This window comes from Rhinolophus sinicus, chromosome 16 (genome assembly GCF_057876585.1).
Source record: "Rhinolophus sinicus isolate RSI-liver-muscle chromosome 16, RSI-T2T, whole genome shotgun sequence".
Classification (NCBI taxonomy): Eukaryota; Metazoa; Chordata; class Mammalia; order Chiroptera; family Rhinolophidae; genus Rhinolophus; species Rhinolophus sinicus.
Genome location: NC_142516.1, coordinates 17503450 through 17530388, shown reverse-complemented (window position 1 = coordinate 17530388; position 26939 = coordinate 17503450).

The window sequence follows — 26939 nt, the reverse complement described above, 5'->3', positions numbered from 1 at the left end:
CTGGGGTTGAGGGAGGGAAGTGACTCACTCAGGGTCCCACCTGCTCCCTCTGAGGATAGAACTCAGGTGGCTTATTTGAGCCCTACCTTGGATAAAGTCTTTGTGCCTTTTCAGGTTTCAAAGGGATCTAGAGACTAAAAGAAAGATTTCTAAGAATTCCCTTGAACAGGACATTTCCTCTCCATGGCAAAGACCCAACACAATCCACTTCTTTTGGCATTTATTAAGATGGGTAATTGGGTACCATTAGGATGTGGGGTCTTATGAAAATCATACTAGGTTGGCATTTGTGTTGATGTGAAGATTATTTGCTGCTTTTAATTCCTCTGGACTGTTCTATCTTCCTAGACAACCACCTGTGGAAGAGATTGGTGTCTCAAATAAAGGGTTTCTCTAGTTCGTGGAGAAATCAGGCCTTCTGTTGTTCTTTTCTCTTAGAATTATCCAGTCATGCTTGAGAGTGTTTTCTAAGTTCCCAAGAAGTTGCCATAGTTATAGCTCTGTTTGTTTAGATGAAAATTAAAAAATCAACATAGTAGGTTTTAAAAAGAAAGAACATAAATTTTCAACAATATAATTGGGTGGGGAAATTACCCAATCTTGGGCAGAATTAGCTAAAGTGCTGCTTGCTGACAGCATGGCTGAGCTGTGCCAAGGGTTTAGGGACATGTGGACACTACCAGCAATGGAGGCTTCTGTGTTTCGTGTGGGAGAGGATGACTTGGCTCTGGGTAGACATTAAGGACTGAGGTCTGGCCCTGGATCTGACATTTGTTCTTGGTATGACCTCAGGCAAGTCACTCTCCCTCTTGGCCTTTTGTTGTTGTGCCTTCTATAAATGAGGATGTTAGACTAAATGGTCTCAAAATCCCTTTCACTTCTGGAATTCCAGTATTCTTAAGTTCTGTTTTTGTAGCTTCGTAGCCCATTTAAAAACCACACCCTTTCCATTTAAGTCCACCAGAGGGCGATATAACCCACGTTTTGGCCCTGCCCCCGTCGCAGAGACCTGATCACAACGCTAAGTACCCTGAAAGAGGAAACGGCGGAAGACACGATTCAGTCACTGCTTTCCATGGTAGGTGGAAAAAAGACACTTTTTAAGTTGCCCCTTAGGTCTAGAGTTGACAAGTGGTCTTCAGGTCTATTGTTTTTTGATCTCACTTCTGTTCCCGCGGCCTCATGCTCTCTTCCCATTTCACAGGTCAGGGAACTAAGGCCCAGGGCACTGAAAAGACGGGCACTAGTTTACATGGGTTTCCACGGGTGGGCTCAGGACCTTATCCCCTCATCCCCACTCATTCTTCTGGCCAGTTCCGCTGGACTTCAACAGGCTGCCTCTGTTTCTAAGGGGTTTCTGTTGAGCTGAGAAGACAATTTACACTCAAGTTGATTAGGGCAAAATTTGAATCCATATTAGATAAAGCCAAGGGCAGGAACTGAGCGGCCTGGGTGTACTAAAACTTCTTTCCTATGAAGTTCTTTTTTGGGGATTTAGACTGAAAGATCAGTAAAATGTGGTGGCCAACGAGAGTTGTAGTAGTCCAGGTTCTAAGTTACAGACAACAATCTGCTCTGGTTCATTTAAGTAGCAAAGGAATTTTTGAAAGGGTATTAGGAAACTCTCAGACTCTCCAGGAGCGTCAGAGAGTGAAAATCTAAAATTATGTATCCAGAAACTATGACCAGTCCTATGGTGGGGGCTTTTCTAGGAAAAAACCACGGCCACAGCTCCTTGGCACCGATGATATTTGAGACTGGGCAACACCATTGAACTGCCATGGTTGAGCCCTTTCTATGTGCTGGGCATATATCGTTCTCCAGTGGTCTCGTGGGACTGGTAGCATTAGCCTTTATTTACTGATACTATTTGCCCGATGAAGCCCAGGCCTCTCTGACTTCAAAGGCTGGGCTCCAACGGGACAAGAGGATATGAACGTTGGGCTGAAGCTAGGGCCTACCCCCCAGGCCTCAGAGGGCGATTTCAGGAGATGAGGGACTTTTCTTGGTGTTTCTTATTGCCTTTGTAATGCTTTTGTTTGCTAGTAACCTGGAAGGAGAGGAACAAAACGAATGTTAAATTTTTAATTTCTATTTATTTTAGCCTCTTGTGTCTCTGGTCCTTCAGACAAGTAGAAATAGCCACAAAGGAAGAGAATATTTCCCATCTGACACTCTATAGGCATTTCTTGGATCCGGCTCTCTTCGAATTGACTTGGAAAAGACACATAGAGTCATCCAATCCTGTTAGTTTATTAACTGGGAAATTGAGGCCCAAAGCCTGACATTAACTGCTCAAAGTCATGTAGTAAGATAGTGGCTTTCATACATTCAGCAATTATTTAATGAATTCCTACTATGTGCAAGGCACTGCACACAGTGTATGACAGACAACTTCTCTGTTGCCATGGAACTTTATGTAAACAGAGATCCCACTGTGAGTCTAGTTTCTAGTTCTCTAACTAGCTTAATCTAGAGCAAAAATATTTTTATCTCTCTTTCTTAAATTTTTAAAAATAATAAAGAAACCCAGTGGAAGATAAACAGTAAACATATTTAACTTCAGTAGTTATCAAAATGTACAAATAAACCTTTTTCCTGCCTATCAAGTTGTAATACTTGAGGAAAAAGACTACCCACTGATGGTGAAAGTATGTGGAATTCTGACATCTCATGCACTATTGATGGGAATGTGAATTAGCATTTGTGAAAGAAAAAAAATTTGCAATATCTATCAAGACATTATTGACTCAGAACTTACTTCTTAGACTATCTCCTAGAAAATAACTATCAATGTGTCTGAAAATACATCTAATAAGAATCACAGTATGGGGTATAATAAATGTAAAACCTAGCAAAATCCTAAATGTTCAACAACTGATTGATGATATGAGACATGCTATAGCCACCCTACCAGTCAGGATTAGATTTGGCCATGTATAACAGAAAACCCAAAATAACAGTGACTTAAACATGTATGGATTTTTTTTTTTTCTCTACCTAAAAGAAACCTAGAGGTAGGCAGTTTGGGATTGGTATAGAGGAGTGACAAAGCCATCTGAAACCCAGGTTCCTTCCGTCTTTTATCACTGCCATTCTTAGTGCAGGGTCAAAGGTGGCTGCTGGAGCTCCAGCCATTGTGTTCACACCCCATGTGGAAGAGAGGAATGGCAAAAGTAAGCCAAACTTAGATATATGTATCTGCAAAGAGACTTGGAAGGGTGCCTGCACTTCTGGTATATAGAATAAAAGGAAGAAAGAGAGAATGGGTATTCGGTAGGCCTATCATCTTCAAATATTTCTGCTCATATATCCCTTAAAAGAATTTTGAAAAATTATCAGCCACCTTGTACATTTTTATATATCCCTGGAAATATTTTTTATCACACATGTATATAGGAGTAAAGGATACAATTTCTGGCCCATTGTAAATATTGATATAAAAGATAAAGCTATTCTATCACCTTTTAAAATACAACCAATGGTAAATTAATTTAAAAGATAAAATAAAATACATCCAATGGAATGTAAATGCTGTTGTGATATGATAGCATCATCTAAAAAATAAACAAACAAGCTCTTAAACAGCTGGAAAATTTCTATCATTCCTTTTTTCTCAGTCTACTTCCTCTACAGATTTTTTCTAATATGTATTTTTCTGCTGAGCTTCTTTTTATTGGTCACTTTATTATACTTATCAGCCACAACAATATGTATAGAAATGGAAATTTTAATTTTAACTTCATGTGGTTCTAAGACTCTACTAAAATTTTTCTTTGAATGATCATTACAATTATTGATACTGCACAATTGATAAAAATAATATACGAAACATAAAATGTATCTCTTAATGAGAGGAATAGGGCTTTAAAAACTAATTTATGTGTCTGTGGCTGACTGTTAGTGACAGGAAGGGTAGGCATAACCATCAGTTATATTTCTGATTATATTTTTATAGATGCAAGCATTGAAAAACCTCATTCCATAAATAAATGGAAATGGAAGGAATTATTGAACATTGTCACTCAGTTCCCTCAACTCTTTTGAAGTGCAATTTGAAAATCACACAGTGGTCTACCATCAACCATTATTTAAAATCATTTATCAGTTGACAACTTCTTCAAGTTTGCTGAAAGCAAGAATTGGAAACCACCTGACTTTCTAAGGGCTTTGTTAGCCCATCATTAGCTTTATTGATTATCTCTCAACATTGACACCAACATTTTGAATTGTCCCTTTTGACAAGCTACATCATCATCATCATCATCATCATAATAATAATAACAATATTCAGGATGGATGAATAAATGTGTCTTTCTATTGTACAGTGGGAAAAAAAGTAACTTTGAAAGGGAAATTGGGAACCCAAGAGGTGAGCCCAAAGTTTTGCCTTGACCAAAGATGAGTTCTCAGGCAGATCAATTTTAGGAAAGTATCCAAATGGACATAGACGACCTAGTCATTGATTTCCTTAAGACTATCCCTGCCCAAGGGCCCCTTGGAGTAATCTCCAGTGAGGCAACTAGCAGTTTCTACCACATGCACACAAGGTTATAAAATGCCATAGTGTCATACAATGCCATTGTGTCCCAGTAGGGGCTGTGTTATTGAAGGGCAAACTACAAGACATGTTGTTAATTTAGAAAATGACTACATACAATCCAATATAAGCAGTATGATCCTAGTTTTGTTATATATGTGTTTGGAAGGTTAAAAATTATTTCCTCTAGAAAGATGAAGGAATTAGATGCAATTTTTATTTTTCTTGTAATCCAAATGTCCTAGGCCTCAAAAACATATTTTTTTCCTCCCTACCTCCCTTTCCTTTACAATTTAATATGCATTTTAAATGGATTTTCCACCTGATGCTGATGTAGAATAATATTGAATGTCAGCTATAATTAAATATATATATATATGTATCATATATATACACATATATACAAATATATATATAACATTATATATATATATCGTCACGGGATATATATTCATAAGGAATATAGTCAATGGTGTTGTAACAGCTATGTATGATGTCAGAGGGTAGTAGTTTGGGGGGCCTATCACTTTTTTTTAAATTAGTTTCAGGTGTACAAAGCAACATAATAGTTAGACATTTACACCCCCTCCCCCAAGCTATTACCTCTCTGACATTTTATATAGCCGTTACAATAGCATTGACTATTTTCCTTATGCTGTTCTCCACCTCCTATGATTATGTATATGTATACATATATATGTATATATATATATATATATATATATATATATATATATTTAATTATAGTTGACAAACAATATTATTCTACTTCAGCTTCAGTTGGGGGTTATTATTTTGTGAGGGGTATAAATGTCTAATCATTATGTTTTGTATACCCAATATAAATATATATATTAAAAATATAATATTTCAAACCTATAAAAAATTGATTTTCATATATTTTAAATTTTAAATTATTTTTATATATTTTCAATTCATTTTAATGTATATTTAATCTACATATTTAATTCAAATCTTAAGTGTACCATTCAATCAATTTTGATGAATGAACATCAAGACGCAAATATTTCCAACAACCCATAAAGTGTCCCTTCCCAGTCAATTCTTTCATTATTGGTAATCTCCAAATAACTACTGATTTGCAATCTATTGCCATAAGTTGTTTTTGCCTATTCTAGAATGCCATGTAAGTGGAATCATACAGTATGTACTTTTTTGTGTTTGGCTTGTTTCACTCAGTACAATATTCTTATGATACATCCATGTTGTAGTACTCATTAGTAATCTTTTCCTTTTTATTGTTGAATAATATTCCATCATATGTTTGTTTCTTCACCTGTTCATGGACATAAATTCAATTTTTTAAAAACAAACGATTGGGGCGGCTGGATGGCTCAGTTGGTTAGAGTGCGAGCTTTGAACAGCAGGGTTGCTGATTTGATTCCCACATGGGCCAGTGAGCTGCGCCTTCCACAACTAGATTAAAGACAATGAGCTGCCGCTGAGCTTCCAGAGGGGCCGCCAGGTGGCTCAGTTGGTTGGAATGCGAGCTCTCAACAACAAGGTTGCCGGTTTAATTCCCGCATGGGATGGTGGGCTATGCCCCCTGCAACTAAAGATTGAAAATGGCAACTGGACGTGGAGCTGAGCTGTGCCCTCCACAACTAGATTGTAGGACAATGATTTGGAGCTGATGGGCCCTGGAGAAACACAATGTTCCCCAATATTCCCCAATAAAATTTAAAAAAAAAAACAAAACAAAAACCAAATGATCTATTCTAGAATAGTTGTAGATTTATAAAAAAGTTGCAAAGATAGTACAATATCCTGTATTGTTAACATCATCCATTGGTATGGTACGTATGTCACAACTAATGAAGCAGTATTGATATATTATTAAGTAATGTCCATTATGTATTTAAATTTCTCAGATTTTCCCAAATTTTTAGTCGTGTTCCAGTATCCCCCATTAAATTAATGTGTTTTTATTGCTTTTTTTTTGTTGTTGTTCTTTTTGATTTGTTTTGTTTTTTAGGCTCCTCTGGGCTGTGATGATTTCTCAGAATTTTCTCGTTTTTGATGATCTAGATAGTTTTGAGTTCAGGTATTTTATAGAATGTCCTTCGTTTGGGGTTTGTCTGATGTTTTTCTCATGATTAGACTGAGATTATGGGTTTTGGGGAGGAAGACCACATTTCATGACATCATATCAAGGGTACCTGCTATCAACATGGCTTATCACTGGTGATGTTAAATTAAGCTTGATCACTTGGCTGAGAAAATGTTTGGCAGATTTCTTTACTAGAAAACTGTTTTTCCTCCTCTTCCATACTCTGCTCTCTGGAAAGAAGTTACTCTGCTCAGCTCACACTGAAGGGTTATGGAGTTATGCTTCACTTCTTTGAGGTCAGAATATTTACATAAATTATTTGAAATTCTTTGTCGTGGGAGATTTGTCTATTCTCTGTTTGTTTATTTACTCATTTATTTATATCATGTTGAAATTATAAATATTTATTTTATACTTTGGGGTAAAATCCAATACTACTTTATTTGTTTTGTTGCTCAAATTGTTCTGACTTTGAACATTGAGAGCTTCTTTCCACTGGCTCCTCTGTCTCTTGGACATGCCTCTATCCTTTTGTTTTTTGATCATTTTGTTACTTTCTGGCACTACAAGATGCTCCAGGCTCATTTTTTATATTTTATATCCCATCCCTAGAATCACCCTTTTCTCTAAGGAGTCCTCATTCTTTTTATTGGAGAATGGTGTTACAAACCAATATCTGATTGCTAGGTCATGCGTTTCTTCTTTATACATAACTTTTTATCATTCACAGCTCAGCTCTGAGAGGCTATTTCTGATCACTCAATTTAAGATAGCACCCCATCCCCAACCAATCACTCTCTATGACTTATCATGCCTTATAATTATCATGTTATACACATATACACATTATGTTCTGCAACTTGCTTTCCCCAGTATCACAATTCCACATGTTATGGATATCCTTCCGGATCAACACATGTGGTTCTGTATTATTTTAAAAAGTAACATTTCGGTATTCTTTCTTTCTTTCTGTCTCTCTGCACACAGGTGTAATATTTTTTACATTAATGGAACATTGGAGAATTTCAAAATTTCTATGATTACAGTGTTAAAAAGAATGTGTATACCTTTGTGAATTTCTCAGTGTTTAGCAGCAGCTAACATTTTTTAAAGACTGTACTAATGGCTTTTACGTGTGTTAAATCATATAACCCTCAAACACATTTATGAGATAGCTGCTACTCTCATTCCCACTTTACAGACAAGAAAGGCTTAAATAGGCTAGAACTTGTTCAATAACACACACTTGGGTGGCAGAGTCTGGATTTGAGTTTCAGATAGGTCTGAATCCAGAACCAAAGAGCTTAAATATTACGCAATTCTTGTACATAAAAGGAATTTGAGGGAGAAAAGGCATGAACATTCCGAACTAACACTTTATATCCAACTTCCTTTCCAGAAGCTTGATATGGTCTTTCAATCTATAAATCTGCTCTCTATCTGGCAAAAATAAGAATTCCTATTTTTGATAAGTGTTAGATGGTTAATCCTCTAATACAAATATTTCCCAAAGGAACATACATTTTTTTACTTTGATATTCAGGACGCTGCCATTTTGACCGTATAGTAGCTATTAGTGCTGCTTATCAAATATTTCTAGATCTTTGCTTTCCAGGTGGGTGGTAGAATTGTACTTCCTTCAACGTTGAGTTTAGGTGTGGTGACATTACTTTCTTTGAGCCACACCAGAATGTAATATGAGCCAGAAATAGACTCTGCTTATTTTAAGCCATTGAGATTTTAATTCTGTGTGTTAGCACAATGTAACCTAACTTGTTCCAGTCTACATTTCCAATTTTCTTTCCTGTAATTCTCCAGCATAGAACTTTTACTCCATTAAGATTACTTAAGAATACTTCACATCCCCCTTTCTCTGACCGTCTTCACTGCCACTTTTCTTTCTGTCTTTTAAAATCATCCTCATTTGCTCTTGTCATAATAAAGTTCACCTCCTCCAGGACTCTCCCTAGATAGACCATCCAAACTCACAGGCACAATGTGTGGTGTAGTGGCTTTGGCATTAGGTAAACCTAGATTCAAATCTGTTCTCTGTCACTAACCAGTTGTTTGATTTTGTGCGCGTAATTTGATGTCGTTTAATTGAGCCTGTTATATTCATTAATGAATGTTAGTTACAGTAATGGATATCCTCCTAAATGTTGGTGGCTTATCACAGTAGGATTTTACTTCTCACTCACTCAAAGTCCAGTGAGGGGGCACTCCCCTCCATCCAATGATTCGAGGAATCAGGTCAAAGAGTCTCTGTCTTCTTCAACATATGACTTCCTGGATTCTCAGGGGTATGACCTAGAGAAGCTAGAAAATGAAGAATCACGCAGAGCTTTGATGGCCAGATCTGGAAGTGGTAACTGTGACTTCTGTTGGCAGGACTCATACCCATAGCCATAGCTGCAAGGGAGTCTGAGAAATGCTGTCTACATGAAGGAACAGGAGGAAGAGAAATGAATTTATTCAAGGTTTGCCAGTCTTTGCCACATTAAGTGTCTCCTTCCAGCGTATGTAAAATGTGGAAAATAATTTTCACCTCCTGGCTTTTTATGAGGATTGAATGAGAAGTATTTATGAAAAGTATTAATATGGCACTGGCATACAGTAGGCGCTCAAAAATATTTAGTGTCTCCATTTTTTGAATTTATGACTTTGATTTGAGTCTTGTACGTAAAACTGCTCTGGCTTATAATGAGTCTTCTTCATTACTGAGCTTTCCATTGTTCCAGGCATGATGACCGCATAGAGTAGGTGTTTGATGCAAATCTGGTGGTTGATTGTTCTCATTTGCTAAGAATGGGAGAAGGTGGAGGCCTGCATACTCCAAAAGCCCAGAAGTTACAAACGTCAGTCAGCCGGCATGGGCTGAATTAGGGCCAGCTCTGAGTAGAGAGAAGTGGTTTAATAAATGTGGTGGCATGTTACTTCCTTTTTGCATGATTCTTTAAGAAGCTAGGGGAGTGGACAGTGCTATGATACCAAGACCACAGTGGCCAAAGATCCATGGATGTGCAAGGTGAGGCTAGGGAGTAGGTGGGGACACTTCTTCCGCAAGAGGAAATGCTACCTTTGCCTCCCTACACACAGGCACCATTTTAACCATGGGTGAAGGCCTGGCAAATTGTGTGGTGGAGATAAAGGAAGTCCAGGCCCCAACTCTGTCTGGTGGGGAAATTTGAGATGGACAGAAATGACTGCAGGTGATATCTCTTGGATTTTCTTCCTACATTCCCCTAAAAAGGAAGTGTGAGTTTCCAAGTTGATAGTAATGATGACCAGCCCCAAGCTGTTCTTAGGAATTTGGCCTGTTGGGGTTCCCTTGTTCGTAGGGGCTCTTGTAGTCAGGAGGAGTTCTGTCCCAGCTCCGTTTCTTCCTGACTTCATGACTTTTCACCTCACAGACTGTAAGTGTCTCCATTTATGAGATGGGAAGAGTGTTATTTATCTTACAGGGTTGTTGCAAGTGGTATATATGTGTAAATAACAAACGATCTTAAATATATCACCTTCCTATCCCCTGAGCCAAACCTGTTTTCCCCTCGGGTCATCTAGCTTTGAGTGCAACAGCATGCACTCAGTTCTCAAGCCAGAAACCTAGACATCCTACTTACACTTCCTTCTCTTTCAACCACTACCTTCTACCGTGTTTCCACGAAAATAAAAGCTAGCCAGATAATCAGCTCTAATGTGTCTTTTGGAACAAAAATTAATATAAGACCCGGTCTTATTTTACTATAATATGAGACCGGGTCAATCTAATCTAATCTAATCTAATCTAATCTAATCTAATCTAATCTAATATGATAATGTAATACGGGGTCTTATATTAATGTTTGCTCCAAAAGACGCATTAGAGCTGATTGTCCGGCTAGATCTTACTTTTGGGGCAACAGGATATCAGTTCTCAAAGGCTGCTGAATATTTCTTCTTAATACCACTGGTCTTCATTCACCTCTCCATCTCTCCAACAATACTTTAGTCTAGGCCACTGTTACCTCTTCTCTGGGTGACAGCAAAGCTTCCCAATAGATCTTCCTGACTCCAGTTTTGCATCTGAGCCATTGTTTCTCCTGAGTGCAGCCAGAATAATCTACACAAACTGGAAATCATAGCAACTTTTCCCCTGGTTTCAAGTCCATTCATGGTTTCCCAGGACCCCCTAGAGAAAGTCCAAAATCATTGCCATAGCCTACAGTGCCTCTCGTTCCTGCTCCATCCGTCTCTTCAGTCTCATTTCACTTTGTGCCCATCGATCCCCCTTTTAACTCCCAGTTCCCTTCTCTCAGTCAGATTGAATCCCCTCCACTTTTCCAAACACACCAGCCTGCCGTGTACCTCTAGGCCTTTGCCTGGGCTCTCTCTTCTACTTAAAACTCTCTTCACTAGTTTAACTCGTCTTCAGTCGGGAGGAATAGTCAGTTGTCCCTTCTGCAGGGAAACTTGCCTGTGATACCTCTTTTACTCTTGCCTTTCCTGTAATTGTCTGGTTCTTTGTTGTCTCCAGCATTAGACATAAGCTCCTTGAGGTGTTGGCTAACCATGTATCTAGGGCACATAACTGGTAATGGTTAGATTGCATTGAAGTGACCTTAACAACATATATAGTCTCTTTTCTGAAAGAGTCCTCAGTTAAGACAAAGACTGGTATTAACTGCCGCACACTAACATCATGCAATATTTTTGTTTTCTCTCTCCGGATGAAACAGATTGGTCTGAAATAGCACATTTTCATGTCACTGGAGGTCATCAGGTAGTATTGGGTTTGTAGTAGAGCTAGCATCCTGTTGAGTTACTGGATTCCTTTCAGTCTAGTTTAAAGAAGGTGTAGTTCCTAGTGAAAGACTTCCCACGTGCCTCCAGGTGCCAGAGGCTGAGCAAGTGTGATGGTTTTCATCAGTGAGAGTAAAGGAGTGGGCAGGAGAGCTAGGAGAAAGATTGAGAGTGTGGTAAGTGAGAGGGGAATTCTGACTTTGTAGATTCAACTCTCCCTCATCTTTCCCTCCTCATGGAGGGGCATTTGACTTGTCCCTCTCATTCCTAAACTTGGAAAGCCCAACATCTATTCCCTCAGCCACCTCACAAACCTGGGGAGGGCTGATTATTTCACTTCTGATATCTTGTGAATAACTGGACCTGGAGAGAACTTAATATTCTAAGTCTGATGGTGCTGGCTGTGGAGAAAGAAGTAGGTGAGAGCCCGTGGACCTGAGAGGGGAAGTGTGGGCAATCTGCATTTCCACTGAAATGATAGGGGCCTCTCCCTTGGGTGGAGTGGAGCCCGTGAAGGTGCCTCGGGCTTAAAATGTGCTGGTTCCTCTAAGTGGCCGCTGCAGGCAGGGGCTGTAGGTTGGACGACCCAGGAATGAGAGGGTTGAGAGGAGAGGATGTCACACCTCAGCTGGACCTCTCACACCAGGGGCTGGCTAGCGTAGTCTCCAGAGAGCCCTCCAAAGAACCACACAGTGGCCATACAAAAGATCCTGCATTTGAACACTGGTCCCTAGAGAGAAACAGCCAGCCCATTCACCAGGTAGACTGCGAAACAGAGAGACTGGACAAGAAGGGGATTCACCTTCCCCCCAACAGGTCCCCCTGGGTTTGCTCACGTAGAATGGAACAGGAGTGATGAGCAATGAACAAAAGAACAGCCCCTCCCCCCACCATAGTAGGATGGGAACAAACATCAACCTCCTTCTCCCTGCTTCCTGCCCCAACAGCAGAGGAAGATAGGCAGGGAAGAAAGGGCTCAGAGTGTACCATATCCAGCCTTTGGCCTCAAGTTGTTGAAACTGAAACCAGAGGCCAAATGAGTCCAGGGCTCGTGCTGCCTGCGCCGCTCAGCCAACAGACTGACACAGGAGTTGGGCCATAGAATAAGCATTTATTATCAGAGCACTGGTGGTCTGAGAAGGCAGCAGGTTAACACCTCCAAAAACTGCCTTACATTCTCATGCCGGCTGGGGGTGTTTAAGGGGAAATCCGGGCATTCCTCCAGAGGCTACCTAATGGTTCCGGGGGTCTGCATGGAGCCTTCCCTCTGGCGATGTGGCTCTCCAATGTGGTCACCAACCCAGGAGCAGTGATGACAGTAACCTGGAAAGAATGCTAGGCCATAAAGATTGTAATCGGCAAGCATGGGGGCCCTGTGACTGGTAAGCAAGCATAAGTTTCAGGGTAATTATCTCAAGCAGGGAACTGGACAGGGGACATCCTAAGCTCAGGAACTTGGACAGGGGACATTCCCAGCTCAAATCACAGGGAGGGGTTTGATCAGTTGTTAAGCTCTAGGCCAGGGAGAGGCAAGGCCTCTTTTCTGGGGGTCCCAACCGGGCCCTGTTTCAAAACCACAAGCACAAGCCAGGCTTGAGGGCAAAGGAAGAGGGGAATGTTTATGAGATGGGAATTAAAAATAGATGGACCAAGCTATAATAATACAAATGAGACTGTTTTTAATATTTAAGGTGACTGAGAAGTAGTAGAATTAGACTGAATTATAGTTAAGGAAGCCCATTACCCAGCGGGAAGAGAAAGCTGGACAGAATATAAAAGTAGCAAGAATTTGAAAAATAGTCATTTGTTATTTCTGTACCAACAAATTGAGAGAATCTTAATTTTTCCAACTGCCCTGTAGACTTAAGTATTATTTTCCTCATTTCCAGATGAAGAAATTGAGATTCCTCTAACTGACTGGCTGAAGATTGCCCAACTGAAAGGTGGATAATTATATTATAGTGCAACAGCCACACAGACTTGAGAAAGGCTCAGAAGAGCAAAAGGGAGAGTGGGATAGCTCCTGTCTTGGAAGTGGGTTTAGGAAGTCCTGCTTCAGGAATTAACATCTGAGCTGGGTTTTGAATGGCAAACAGGATTTACCTACCAAGGGAATGCTGGGTAAGGAAGCTCGGAGAGAAGGAAGGGGTTAAGTAAGGGCTTGATAAAGAAGAACAATCTGTGTTTGTTGAACAATAGTACACGTTACACAGCTCGAATCTTTGATAAGTAATGCTGAATTTTCCTTCTGAAAGGCAAATTCCAGTTTATACTTTCTCTGGCAATATATGGAAGTGTCACTTTCCCTGAACGTTGCCGACGTTGGGTGTTCACTTAAAAACAATTGCCCATTAGATTTTCAAAAACTGGCAGCTCAGCTTTTTTCTTTTATTTTTTTTGCATTTTTTGATTGCTAGTAAAGTTTAAATGTTTTATTATCTGTTTATTGGCTGTTTTGTGTTTTTCTTTCTGTGTATACGTATATTTCCATTGAAGTGTTTTTTTTTTCTTGATTTGTAAGAATTCTTTAATAATTTTATTAATAAGTTTCTGAGTTTTTTGGTTGACTTTGAAATCCTAGTTTTTGATTTATAAGAATTTAAAATATTCATCTAGTGCAAATATCTTTTACTTTATGGCTTCTACTGTCGAGTTCTTAGGAAGATCACTATATATATATATATATATATATATATATATATATATATATACACACATAACTATTTGATCCACATTTTCTTCTAGTAATTTGGCTGTTTTATATTTTATCCCTACCTAATTTTATATATCTCAGTTTTGGTAGGTTTGTAAAATTGGAAGTTAAGCTTAGCAGAATCAATAGTAGCATTAGAATGAAGGCCTTGGTTTTTTGTTTTCTTAATTTTTTAATTAATTAATTTTTTTAGTCAAGTTTATGAGCTTGAGTGCATGCAATTTGAGTTGTCTGAGGTTTCTCTCTTCCCTTCCCCACCTCAAATTTTCCTGTCAACTCACATCCATCAGGCTATGGTCCTGTGGAAGATTAAAGATGGCCACAATTCTTTGCTAATCTTCTACTGAAAGGTGAGGTCTGTTCCCCCTGCCTTTGATTCTGGGCTTACTTTGATCAATAGAACATGGTAGAAGCAGTGCTCCATGACTTCTGAATCTCGCTCATAAAAATTCCCGCAGCTTCGGCCTGAGTGGGTTTAGGGATTAGTCTCTCTTGGGACATTGCTTCTCAGAACTGAGATGCCGTGAGAAGCTCAAGCTGCACAGAGAGGCCATGTGTAGCCACTCTGGTCCACAGCCCAAGTGGAGCTCCCAGCTGACAGCCAATATTAAATTCCAGCCATGGAATGAGCCATGTTGGATGTTCCAGCCTGACTGATTCCAGATGACTGTAGCCAGCCCAGCTCACCACCTGACACCACATGGAGCAGAGGAGCTGCCAGTCAACCCACAGAATCATGATAGACAATAAATTGTTCTTTTCAAGTATTAAGTACTTGGTGATTTATTACTCAGTGACAGATAATGAAACAGATCCCTGCCACCGCATTGAGACACTGCTTATCAAGTGTACTGATGATTTTCATGTTGTCAAATCCAGTTGTCACTTCTTCGGTCTTACCTTGTGTGACCAGCCAGCAGCATCCTTTCTCAAGATGCTCTTTTCCCTTGGCTTCTATGACCCCCAACTCTCCTGGCTTTTTCTCTACCTCACTGGCTGATACTTCTGTTTCCTTTGCCTTCTCTTTTATTTTATTCAACCTCTAAATCTTGGGATGTCTCAAAGTGGTCTTGGGCTTCTTTCTCCATCTATATCTATCAACCTCTTTCATAGTGTTGACTTGTCCCTAGGACTGTAGAGTCACATTGCACATTGCTTGTCTGACCTCTCCACCTAGCTATTCAGTAGACATCCCCAAATTTACATAATGAAAGTATAGCTCTGGATTCTTCCCACGCCCAAGACCATTCCTCTGTCTGTTGATTTCTCTTTAATAAATGGCAATAATAGCCATCCAGATCTTAAAGCCCTCTTAAAGGTGTTAACTTTAACTTCTGTCTTCCTCTCAACCCCTGTATCCAATCTCAGTATTAAATCATGTGGGGTCTCTTTGAAAAACGTAATCTGAAGTAATCCACTTCTCTTGAATCTACATCTATAGACTTTAGGCTCGTTTTCTCTTGCCTTGGATTATCCAATCTCCTAACTGGCGTGCTTTTTCCACTCTTGCACCTCTGCAATCTAATCTCTAAACTGCAATTAGATTGCTCTTAGAAAATATCACTCAGATTATGTCACGCCCTTGCTAATTTGCAATGCATTCTGATTGCCTACAGATCATAGCCCAACTTCTTCTCCTTATATAGGACACTACGTAGTCTGGCTCCATCTTCCTCTTGGACCCCATGCCCCCCCACCATGTTGCTTCCCCATCCCACCTCTTCTTGGGCCACACTGGCTTTCTAAGTGTCCAGTTCCCTGGACACTTCAAGCTCATCATACTTTAAAGCCTTTGTACTAGTTATTCTCTATGCCTGCAATTATCTCTCTTTTGATCAACTGTAATTGGTTCCTTTCTGTTCCTTCACTCACTCCTGATTCCATCACCATATTTTAGTTCTCCGTGTAGTGGTTGATTTGTTACCAGTTTCCTTCACTAGAATATTATCACCATGAGACCACAGATCATGTCTGTCCTGCTCACTATGGTGTCTCCAGCAATAATGTCCAGACATTATTAACTAATTATTTAATGTCCAGACATTACGATTTAATTATTGGATATTCCAATAATGTCTGACATATAGTACACACTCAACAAATATTCATTAAAATGAGTATTTGTTAACTCTTTTTATTTCCTTTTTTTTTTTCTGACCCCTTTGAGCCAGATAAATAAAATGCTATTAAAAATGGAAACCACCGGTATGCCATCAGGGCAGGCAGCACACTAGAAGAATGGAGTCTTGCAGAAGCGCCATCTTGCCCAGCAGTCTCAGTGACTCATAACTCACAATAAAGCCCAACTCAGAAGGTGCACACCCAGCTCCACCTGCTGCTTTGTTCTTATCCGCCATTGCTGCTCTAAGCCGCGCTCTCTTCAGTAAACTTATCTTCTTCCCTAAGGAGCCAATTCTTTTCCCTGTTCCTATATTTTCCACATTGTTAGCACAACCAAAATGCTTTTTCTTTTTGTCTTAACATATCCTTCAAAACCCACCCTCAGGCCCCCCTCAACAGGTTGACACACCTTTACTGAGCTCTTACTACAAGTCAGGCCTGTTTAGTCAGGTGATCTCAGGAAGCCCTCACAGTGGCAGGTACCATACCTTAAACAATCCTTTCAAAGATGGCCCTGGGCTTGGTCTGTAGACAAGTGGAGAGAGTCGGGGAGGCTGCCTCAGGGACGGGGAGGCTATTAGAGATTCTTCCAGCTTATGTCATCAGGGCAGCTCTGCTTGATCTATTTTTACACAGTGAATTACCAACCTAACCAGGGTGAGGTTTTAAAGTCAGCTTGTGAAAACCCTTCGGAAGGCACAGCTCTGAAGGGTGACTCACAACATGTACAGGACAGCCAGTTTTCTCTCTAGTGGGGCTGCTGCTGCTGTACCTCTAGTTGAGCAACGTCGTCTTCCCATTACTGGGCATGTTGTATGGACAACGCATATCTGTAGCTTTGTGATGGAGCTGCCTCCAGCTCACACTCTTAAAGGAGGCGTGGCTGAGACCCTCCATGGGTGCGGCAGCATCACACTTGGTCTCGTGGTGGAATGACCAGCAGCATCCCACATGACCTCATTTGCTGATTTAGTGTTCGCAGGCAATAACCATGGTAGCTTGGGGTCTTGCCCACGAACTGCCTCATTTGCAAAACCTCTCACATTTTATTTCAATAAAGACCTCTGCTATTAACAGGTTGAAACCACAGCTTTATACGTAGCCTTCTGTACTTCAGCAAATCGCTGGATTTGCATGATGCGATATGCATATGCAGTATATCTTGGAGATGGTCTGAGGCCCACAGTGTAATTATGGCTTTGAAGTTTTAGGAGCAGGGAATCCATCACTTGACACCATAACTACAACCATAAGAAATGTAGATCCATAGGATTAAATCAAGCTGTTTCGGCTGAAAAGAATGCTCTCAAGGTTTTTTGTTGTTTTTGTTGTTCTTTTTATTCTGACTTCTTAAAGTTTGAGGCTATTCAATTAGCAAGGTTGAGGGGGAAAAAAAAGGTTTTTAATGGAATAAATTGAAAGCAGCTTCATTAAGCATGGTGTGAACAGAGTAATTAGGATTTCCAATCCCTTGTTAAAATACCGCAGTGAATTTCAAGAGAATTCTGTGATTCACAACATATTTACAGAAAGAGCCTGTGGGTCTGATGTTATTTTAGGAGGCAGATGCGTTCAGTTCACTCATTCAACCAATATTTCTTGAATGCTTACCTTGTGACGGGCAGTGTCCCACATGCATTGGTCTATAACCATTAACGCCTTAGGCAGGGTATCTGCTCTCAAGAAGCTTACATTCTAGTGGAGGTGGAGAGAGACAAAGAATAAGAACAAACAAACGTGGTTTTGGATAGTGCTATGTGCTCTGTATGGACAATGGGAGAAATGGAGAGAGTGATGGGAGCAGGGGGTGGGGATTAGGCTTATGAGAGTTGGGGAGGGCCTCTCCAAGAAGGTGACATCTGAGCTGCGATGAACTGATGGGAAGGAGTGAACCACACAAAATTCTGGGAAGAAGATTATGAGGAGGACAGCCAGTGCGAAGCTCCTAAGAATCCCTGGAGGAGGGTGGTAGGAATAGTGGTCAAAGGCAGGTGGGGTCCTGTCATGTAGGACCTGGTAGAACTCAGTCAGAAAATCCCCACAGTGGAGATTTGAATCTAATTGCAATGGGAAGCCATTGGAGGGCTTTAAGCAAGAGAATGGGATCATTCATTTTTTTTGCTTGCTGCGTTAATGTATTCCCCTGCAGAAAGAATAGGTTGGAAGTTCTGAGTCACATCACAGAGAAAGATTTAAAGTAATACCTATCCAGCCCTGATCGTAGAGATTCTGATTTGTCAGGCTTCTGAAACTTGAAGTGTTGACCCCTTCCTGGGAGTTTTTGGTGTGCGGCATCTCCATTTAATCCCCCTTTGCAGCGGATGTTTACAAGGTGGGAAATTAGGATCATACATTATTAATTAGATATTTCCCTGCTCAGAGGGGAAGGAAGCTTACAATGAAATAAATACAACAGAATGGTTAAAAATCAGAAATTATGTCAGCAACTGAACACTACTACCATTTCTTTGTTGAGCACGTACTGTATTGGGGCTAGTGCTTTATGCACTATTTATACCTTGTAACAAGCGTGTGAGAGAGCCAATAAAGTACGAGGTCATATGGCCAGAAAGTGTTTGGCTGAGCTTCCAGGTGAGAAGAGAATTGTTGCAGAAATGGGACATCAGACATAACTGGATGGTTCCTTACCTTACTCTTACCTGGAGGGGTCCGTTATTTTCCCATTGCTTCTTGGATTTAAGATCTATTTTATATATTCCTTAGCAATAACCAAATGGAAAAAGAGCCTTTCTCTTTTATTAGATGGTCTGAATTGATACTGGTATATGGTTTTAGAGTTCCCAAGCCTTATACCTTGTAGATTTCATTTCCAAGGCCGAGATATCTTCATCACCTCTAAAGGAAATTAGTATATTCACCCAAAGTCCTTTAGAATTTTTAGCTTCTGTAATGCTTTGTCACTTCTTTAGCCTTTTCAATGGAGGCAGGATCGTGATTGAGCTCTAAAGCCACACCAGATCCTGGGATAAAGCTTCACTCTTCTTCCTGAATCTTTCCCAGGTGGACAGCATCTTCTATCTTGTTCTTACAGCTTTCATTGCTAACTGTGAGAATCCTCTCTTGTGAGCTAAATAAATGAACCACTTGTCACAGGATGTTTTCCTTGATTTTTAAATTTTGCCTCTCTTAGATCCTCAACTTTATTCTAGTTGACATGGAAAATTCTAGACCTATTCCACCAGGCTGGGCTTCGTACTCCTTCAAGGTTACTTACTTACCTTCAACGATCTGGCCCATCATTAAGCTCATCTACTCCAAACTTCTTGTCATGGCCTGTGAGGCCCCTGCCTATTTCCTCCTCCTTCTCTACTGTTCTCTCCTCCTCACGTCCCTCCAGCTCTAGGTCCAGCCACACTGTCCTCCTTGCTCTTCCTGGAAGATGTTAAGCTTCTTCCCCCCCTTAGGGCATTTGCACCTGTTGTTCCCTCTCCTTGGAATGCTCTTCCCTGATCTTCCCATGGCTGGTTTGTTCCCTTTATTCTGGACTCAACTCAAATGTCACCTTCTCTAAAAGACCTTCCCTGACCACCCAATCCACACGATATCCTCAGCAAAGGTGATCGAACAGCGATAAACCATTTCCTCTGTCATATTATTTTAATTGTTTCCTTTTATTTCAAGGATATACCATTATCTGAAAATTATTTTGGCCATTTCTTAATTGTATATCTTCCTACCCAAGAACACAAACTCTATAAACTCCATGATTTTGTCCTGCTAATCTCTCCAGTGCCTAGAACAGTGCTGGGCTCAGTAAATGTTTATTGAATGAAGAATTGAATCTAATTGTTTTCACACCCCCCAACCCCCCAGGAGTATACCTATGCTCTGTATCAACTATTAGACAGAATGTCAAAATATAAAGCAAGTCAAAGTGACGTGTCTCAATGGAGACAGTGGCAGTACACCCATGTCCAGTTAGGACAGTGTCCCCTCCTGTACCATAGAGGCCAAGAAGTGCTCTGTGGCCACCCAGGGCTCCATGGAACTCACTTTGAGAATCATTATTCTAGTCCAACCCTTTAATTGTGCGGATAGGAAGGTTAAGACAGGTAGACAATGAGACTTGCCCAGGTTCAAACAGTGAATCCATGACCCAGAGAACAGTGGAACCTAAATTCCTTATTCTTATAGGCCAGGGCTTTCTCTAATGTTCTTCACTTCCTGGAAGTGTTATTCACCTCATTCATTCATGTACTCATTAGACAACTATTTATGAAATGCCTTTTTGGTACTAGGCACAAAAAGGAATTTAATTATTTAAGATTTAACACAAAGGGATGTCTTCAGAAAATGCCACTTAGTGTGTCTGGGTCTCTTGCCCTGAAATCTCATGTTTTTCAGTCCAACAAAACACATCAGAACAAAATTTACCAGAAAGTGGCCATGTACCAGTAACTCCCCATTTCCTGTTTACCTCTGTGAATTATAAGATGCATGTTCCTAAGTGCACAGGGGGTTCCTGCCGTGTGACACACACTGAGACACTGAGATAAAGCAAGCACAGGCCCTGCCTTCACAGAGCTCATAGTCCAGGGAAAGGAGCCAATGCGAATGATACAGCAGAGTGGGCAAGTGCTACAAGTGCAGTCAGAGAAGTCTTCTTGGAAGAGGGAGCATTTCCTCTGAGTTCCAAACAATGAGTAACAGTGAGCCAGAGATTGAGGGACAGGGCTGAAGATGGAAAAAGGCTTTCCAGACTTTTGGAACACCCCATGCAAAGGTACTGAGTTGTCAAAGAGCTTTTGAGGGAGCTTCAAATGGCTCCGAGTGATCAGAGGTTCTGGGAAGGAAGTACAAAGGACTCTGTGGGAAGAAGGATGGTGTACTTCCATTCTAACTTTTGGTTCTATTATATCAGATTTGGTGTGGTTGAGAACAAAGAAGCTTAGATCCAACATTCAAATTAATTTCATTCCTCCACTTGATTGACACCCCCTCGTAGTATCCTATGAACCCACAAAGCAAGGGCGAACGCAAGACTGGCAGGTGGAGTCCTTCTGCTCCTTCTCCAAGTGTATCGGTCAGTGAGGCTGCTGATGTGTAGGACAGGTCGCCTGTGAGAAAGAGCAAAGGGATACTCTCTCACTCTCACTCTCGCTCTCGCTGTCTGTAGTTGGAATGGAACTAGGGACTAGGAGGGGGGCGGAGAGCCAACACAATAAAAACAATCATGCATAGTTTTCTGAGGTTCTACTTTGTTACAGGAGCTGAGGGGTTAATACTGATTTCATAAAACTAATATCTTTGGCTGGAGAAGCACCTGGCAGCTTATCTCACTCTCTCCAGGATTCTTGTTTCACTCTTGTAGTAACATTTAAATTAATTTGCTTCGATGATTTTGAGTCCACATGGCTACACAAGATAGAAATGTGCTCACATTAGCAGAAAAGAAAAAAAAAATAATACACAGGCTTGCCCATTAAAGCTCTCTCAAACCATTTGTGAGCTGATATAGTCCCCAAGAGAATTTTGACTTAACTTCTTCTTGAATATTTTGCACAAATGGAGAGAATAGCATGAAAATAATCGATAGTGTTCAGCCAACGGAACTAGAATTCTGACATAAAGATAATATTGATAATAGATAACATTCCCGGAGAATGTAGAGGGTACTAAGCAGTTTATATGTGGGGTCTCATTTAATGCTCATGATTAATGAATGAAGAGGCATAGTTAATAACCTCATCCTCATTTTGCTAATAAAGAGGCTGACATTTTGAGCCGGTGCCCATCATGAGTCTACCGGAACTTACTGTTCCTGAGTTGCATGCCCACAGTTACTCAGCAGGTAAGGAGTAGAGTGGAGAGCAGAATGCCAGCAATCTGACCCCAGACCTTCTATACTTAACTAGGGTAAACACAACCTACCATGGTCTTTTCCTTGTTGAACTTTTTCTAAGATTTACGATCACAGCGGAGCTTCATTTGGAAAGATGCTCACTTCTCTGCTTTTTTAATGGACTAGGAGAAGAAAAACTACAGAAAAACCCTCAAGGACCCACATTTTCTAGAGACCTTAGTTTTGGGATGGTCTGTGAAATTAAGCACTGAGAATGGTTCTGCTGATGCTGAGTCCAGGGACCGACTGGAGACCATTAAAACATAAAAGCAGAGGGAGCAATGTGCAAAATCAGAGCTGAGAAACTCAAGCAAACTGTGAGACAATTTGCAGAGGGAGAATGGTGGGAGGTGAGGTGCAGGTATGCATGAGCTAGATCACAGAGGGCCATGCCTGGGAAGACATGGAATTTATCCTGAGGGAAATGGAGAGTGACACTGGGATATTTCTGTTTCAGGCCAATCACCGAGGGCAGTGCAGGGGATTCATTGGAGAGGTCAGACTACAGACTGGGAGTCTGTGTAGGAGACCATTGCAGTGGTAGAGCCTCAGCTGGTGTGGAGAAATGAGGTTGCAGTTGAAACAGATGAAAAGGAGAGATGATAGGGAAGGATATCATTCTTGTCCTGAGAGAATTTGCAGATTAGAGTGTGAACCTCTTTGTGATGATATCACGGTCTTTTTTAAAAAAAACATTGAAGTGTAATTTACATACAGTGAAATACACAGATCTTAAATGTACAGTTTCATGAATTTTGACAAATACATACAGCTAGGTAAGCCATATCCCTATCAAGATAGAGAACATTTATATCATTCCAGAAAGTTCCCTCTTATCCCTTTTCAGTCAATCCATGACTCTCCCCTGCCTAGAGGAAACCATTGTTCTCATTCCTATCACTGTAGATTAGTTTGGCCTATTCTACAACTTTTTATGAATGGAATCATCCACTATGTACTCTTTTGTTATATATAATGTTTTTGAGATTCATGCATATGGTCGCATGCCGAGTAGTATTCTATTGTATGAATATACTGCAATTTGTTTATCCTTTCTCTCGTTGATGGACATTTGGGTTGTTTCCAGTTTTTGGCTATCATAAGTTAATTTTCTCAATACATTCTTTTTTGGAATATATATTTTAATTGCTTTTGAAAAGTGCCTAGGAGTGAAATTACTGGATCGTAGGTGGGTATATAAGATAACCATATAAGAAACTGCCAGCAGTTCTCCAATGTGGTTGTACCACTTTCCACTTTCTCCACCAATGTGTGAGGGTTACAATGTGTGAGGGTTCCATATCTTTGACAACACTTGGTATTGTTAGTGTTTTTAGTATTAACCAGTTTAGTGAGCGTGCTGTGGTTTCCCATTGTGGTTTTATTTGCATGATCCTAATGACTAATGATCTTAAACACTTTTTCATGTGCTTATTCATCCCCTTGGTGACATGTTCAAGTCTCAGCCTACATTTGTGTTGGTTTGTCTAACTTATTGCTATTGAGTTGTAAGAATTCCTTATATATTCTGAAGTCCAACTTACTATTTTTTCTTTCATGGTGAGTGTTTCCTGTGTCTGAGAGATCTTTACCTGGCCAAGGTTGGGAAGGCAACTTTTTCACTTTTAGTTTTTATATTTAGGCCAATGAGTCATCTCAAATAAGTTTTTGATGCATGAAGTGAGTTATTATTTTTGTATACAAATCTAGTTGTTCCTGTACCATTTGTAGAAAAAAAGTTTATTTCCCCTTTGAATTATTATTTGGCTATTTATAAAAAAAAAAATAGAAAGTATAAATGTGGGAGTATTTTTAAACTCTCTTTTCTATTCCATGGATCTATTTATCTATTCTTGTGTCCATGACTTGATTACCATAGCTATATTAAAATCTTGAAATCAGGTAGCATAAATCCTCCATCTATGTTATTTCATAAGATTGGGTTAAATATTCTAAGTCTCATGCATTAGAATCAATCTATCAATTTCTATAAAAGCGTATGGAATTTTGGTTGGGATTATATTGGATTTATCAATCAGTAATTTGGAGAAATGACATCTTAACAATATCTAGTTTTCTAATCCAAGAGTGGTAAATTTTTCTACTTTTTAAGGTCTTTGAGTTCTTTAAACATTATTTAGCACTTTTGAGTGTAGAGCAGGAGTTGGCAAAAGTTTTTGGTAAAAAGTCAGATAATAAATATTTTACACTTTGTCGGCCAAAAGGCCAAATCAGATATTATTTAGGTTGTCATATAACAAGAGGGAAAACAATTTTCCCAATTTTTTTATTTACCAAACTCAAAGTATTGAGTGTATTTTTTTTGTAATACAAGTCTACTAATGAGAAGAATAGAATTCTTTTTTTTTTTTGAGGGATAACATTTCGCTTAATTGGAGTTCAGAGTTAGTTTTTTCTATCATAAGATTGAATTGCAAATGCTCATCTGTGAATGCTGCTCTGTAATAAGATAGTCCATATTTTATTTTTCAAAAAAAAAAGTTGTTTTTTCCGTACAGATAGGTACTCGGAATTCTAGTACCAAACCATGAACATATGTCTGTAATTGAGCATATTCACCACTCAGAAGGCTTTAAAAAAAACCTGTTAGATTCTTCTCTTGATATTTTCCTTTCAGCATGTCATTACAATTCATATAAATCACTTCCAGCTGAAAATTAGGCGGAAGCGCCTCAACTGCACAGTTGAATGGATTTTGAAATATGGACATTTCCTTTGTACTACCTTGAGGTTTGGAAAACACTGCTGGAACTGGAATTTGAGCTAAGAAAATACATATGCCACAAATTTGTGTGGAAGTAGAGATTTTGCTTCTTGTTTTAACAGCATGGTTAGTGCATAAAGCAACTTGGCGTTATTTGTGATTCAGACAATTCAGTTGTAATCAAATGACTTTATTCCAGTATACGTTTCACAAATACATGCTGTGTAGCCTTGTAATTTCAAGTTGAACTCATCAAGAAACATTATGTGGCCTGCAGCAAAAGTTAATTTCCAAAGCCATTTAGTGTCTGATAATAGTGGTTGAAGCAAGTTCTCTTATTCAGAAAAATTTCAATCTCATCCCTGAGCTTAAAAAGAATTGCGATAAATGTGTACCACTGCTAAGCCATCAAACTGCTATATGGTAGCAACAGTCAAGGCATTCATTTCTATTTTTGACAAAAATTCATGGAACTGACATGAAACTTCTTTCCCATAGTTGTGAATGAACTTCACCATTGATGCTACTGGTTTAATAACATACGATAGATTTAAATATTTTCTGCAAACTACCTATTGATGCATAATATGAAGATTATGAATAAACCGTTGGCCTCAGAAACCATTCATTTTCACAAGCTTTGTGAATTTGTCCAGCTAAGAGTCCTGCTCCACATGTATTTTTACCACCATTAGTTGTGACACATCTTAGCAGATTCTGCTTCCAATTGTATTGAACTAGTGTTTTCACAACCTCTTTGATAATATTCTTATCCGTAGTTGTTCCACAAAGACTGCTCATGGAAGCAAATTGTTCAGTCATTTCTAATGTGGCAGTGCCTTCTTAAATAAACAACGGAGCAGTATTGGTAACATCTGCCAACTCATCAATAGCCAAGAAAAATAAATCATTTGCCTTTTTAATTGACTACTGACGTTCCTTCCAATGTCCTCAACTCTTGAAGAACTGTTCTTGCCAGAAGGTTAGTAGTCTTAAACACATTTATTTTCTCTGCTTTGAACACATTTCTTTAGCTGCTGCAAACACGATTTAATTAACTCACCATTGGTAAATGGTTTTCCTTCCTTGGCTAACAAATGAGCCACTTGGAAACTTACTTTGATTGCAGCTTCATTTCTGTTTTTTTTTTTTTTTCTTTTCTTCGTACTTTTGTGAAGAAATTATACTGCAGGGAGATATTTTATTTAAAACTTTTTAGTTTTCCTGACCATTGCCATCCCACAAATTGGAAATATTGTGACAAATGCTTACTCTGGCAAAGTTGGCATATATCGCATTCTTTTAGCAGAGCTATAGTGCTATTACATAATAAACACTGTGCCTTGCCATCTATTTGATAACACAATAATTCACACACCACTTTGCCTTAATGTGAGACATTTTCTCTTTTGTAAAAAGGAAGTCCACTTTCCCTTTTCGTTTTAATATTATGGATTTGTACTCGTAATAATAATAATAAAAGTATGAGACTCAAAATGCTGCTAAGTTACAAGTGCATCACTGCAATCTGCCATTTCCCATACAGCCGTGAGAGGTGGTGGGAGTGGCAAATACAGCTTCTGTGGCAGCTGCCCAACTCCGCCATTATTGTGCAAAAGCAGTCAGAGAAGCTACCTAGGCAAATGAACGTGGGTTCTGATAAACCATTTTTATGGATCCCGAAATTTGAATTTCATATAATTTCCACATGTTGTGGAAAATCCTTATTATATTATTCTTCCTTTGCTTTGTTTTCAACTATTCAACATTAAGACATGTCAAAGACAGTCTTAGCTTGTGGGCCATACAAAAATAGGTGGCAAGCCAGAGTCCGCCTGCTGGTGGTAGCTTGCCAACCTCTACTTTAAATAGTTGATTGTCTTTTAAATCATTAACAAATAAGGTAAAATTTCTTTTCTAGTCCCCCTTATAGTTGCCATTTTTGGTGTTTTTCATTCCTTTGTGTAGATCTTTGTTGTGGTACCATTTCCCTTACACCTGAAGAAATTCCTTTAACATTTCTTTCAGTGCAAATGTACTACTGATGAATTGTATATTTTAAATGGTTTATTGTACCTTCATCATCCCCTTTTGAGTCTTTTTATGTTCACGAGAACAAAAGAGTAA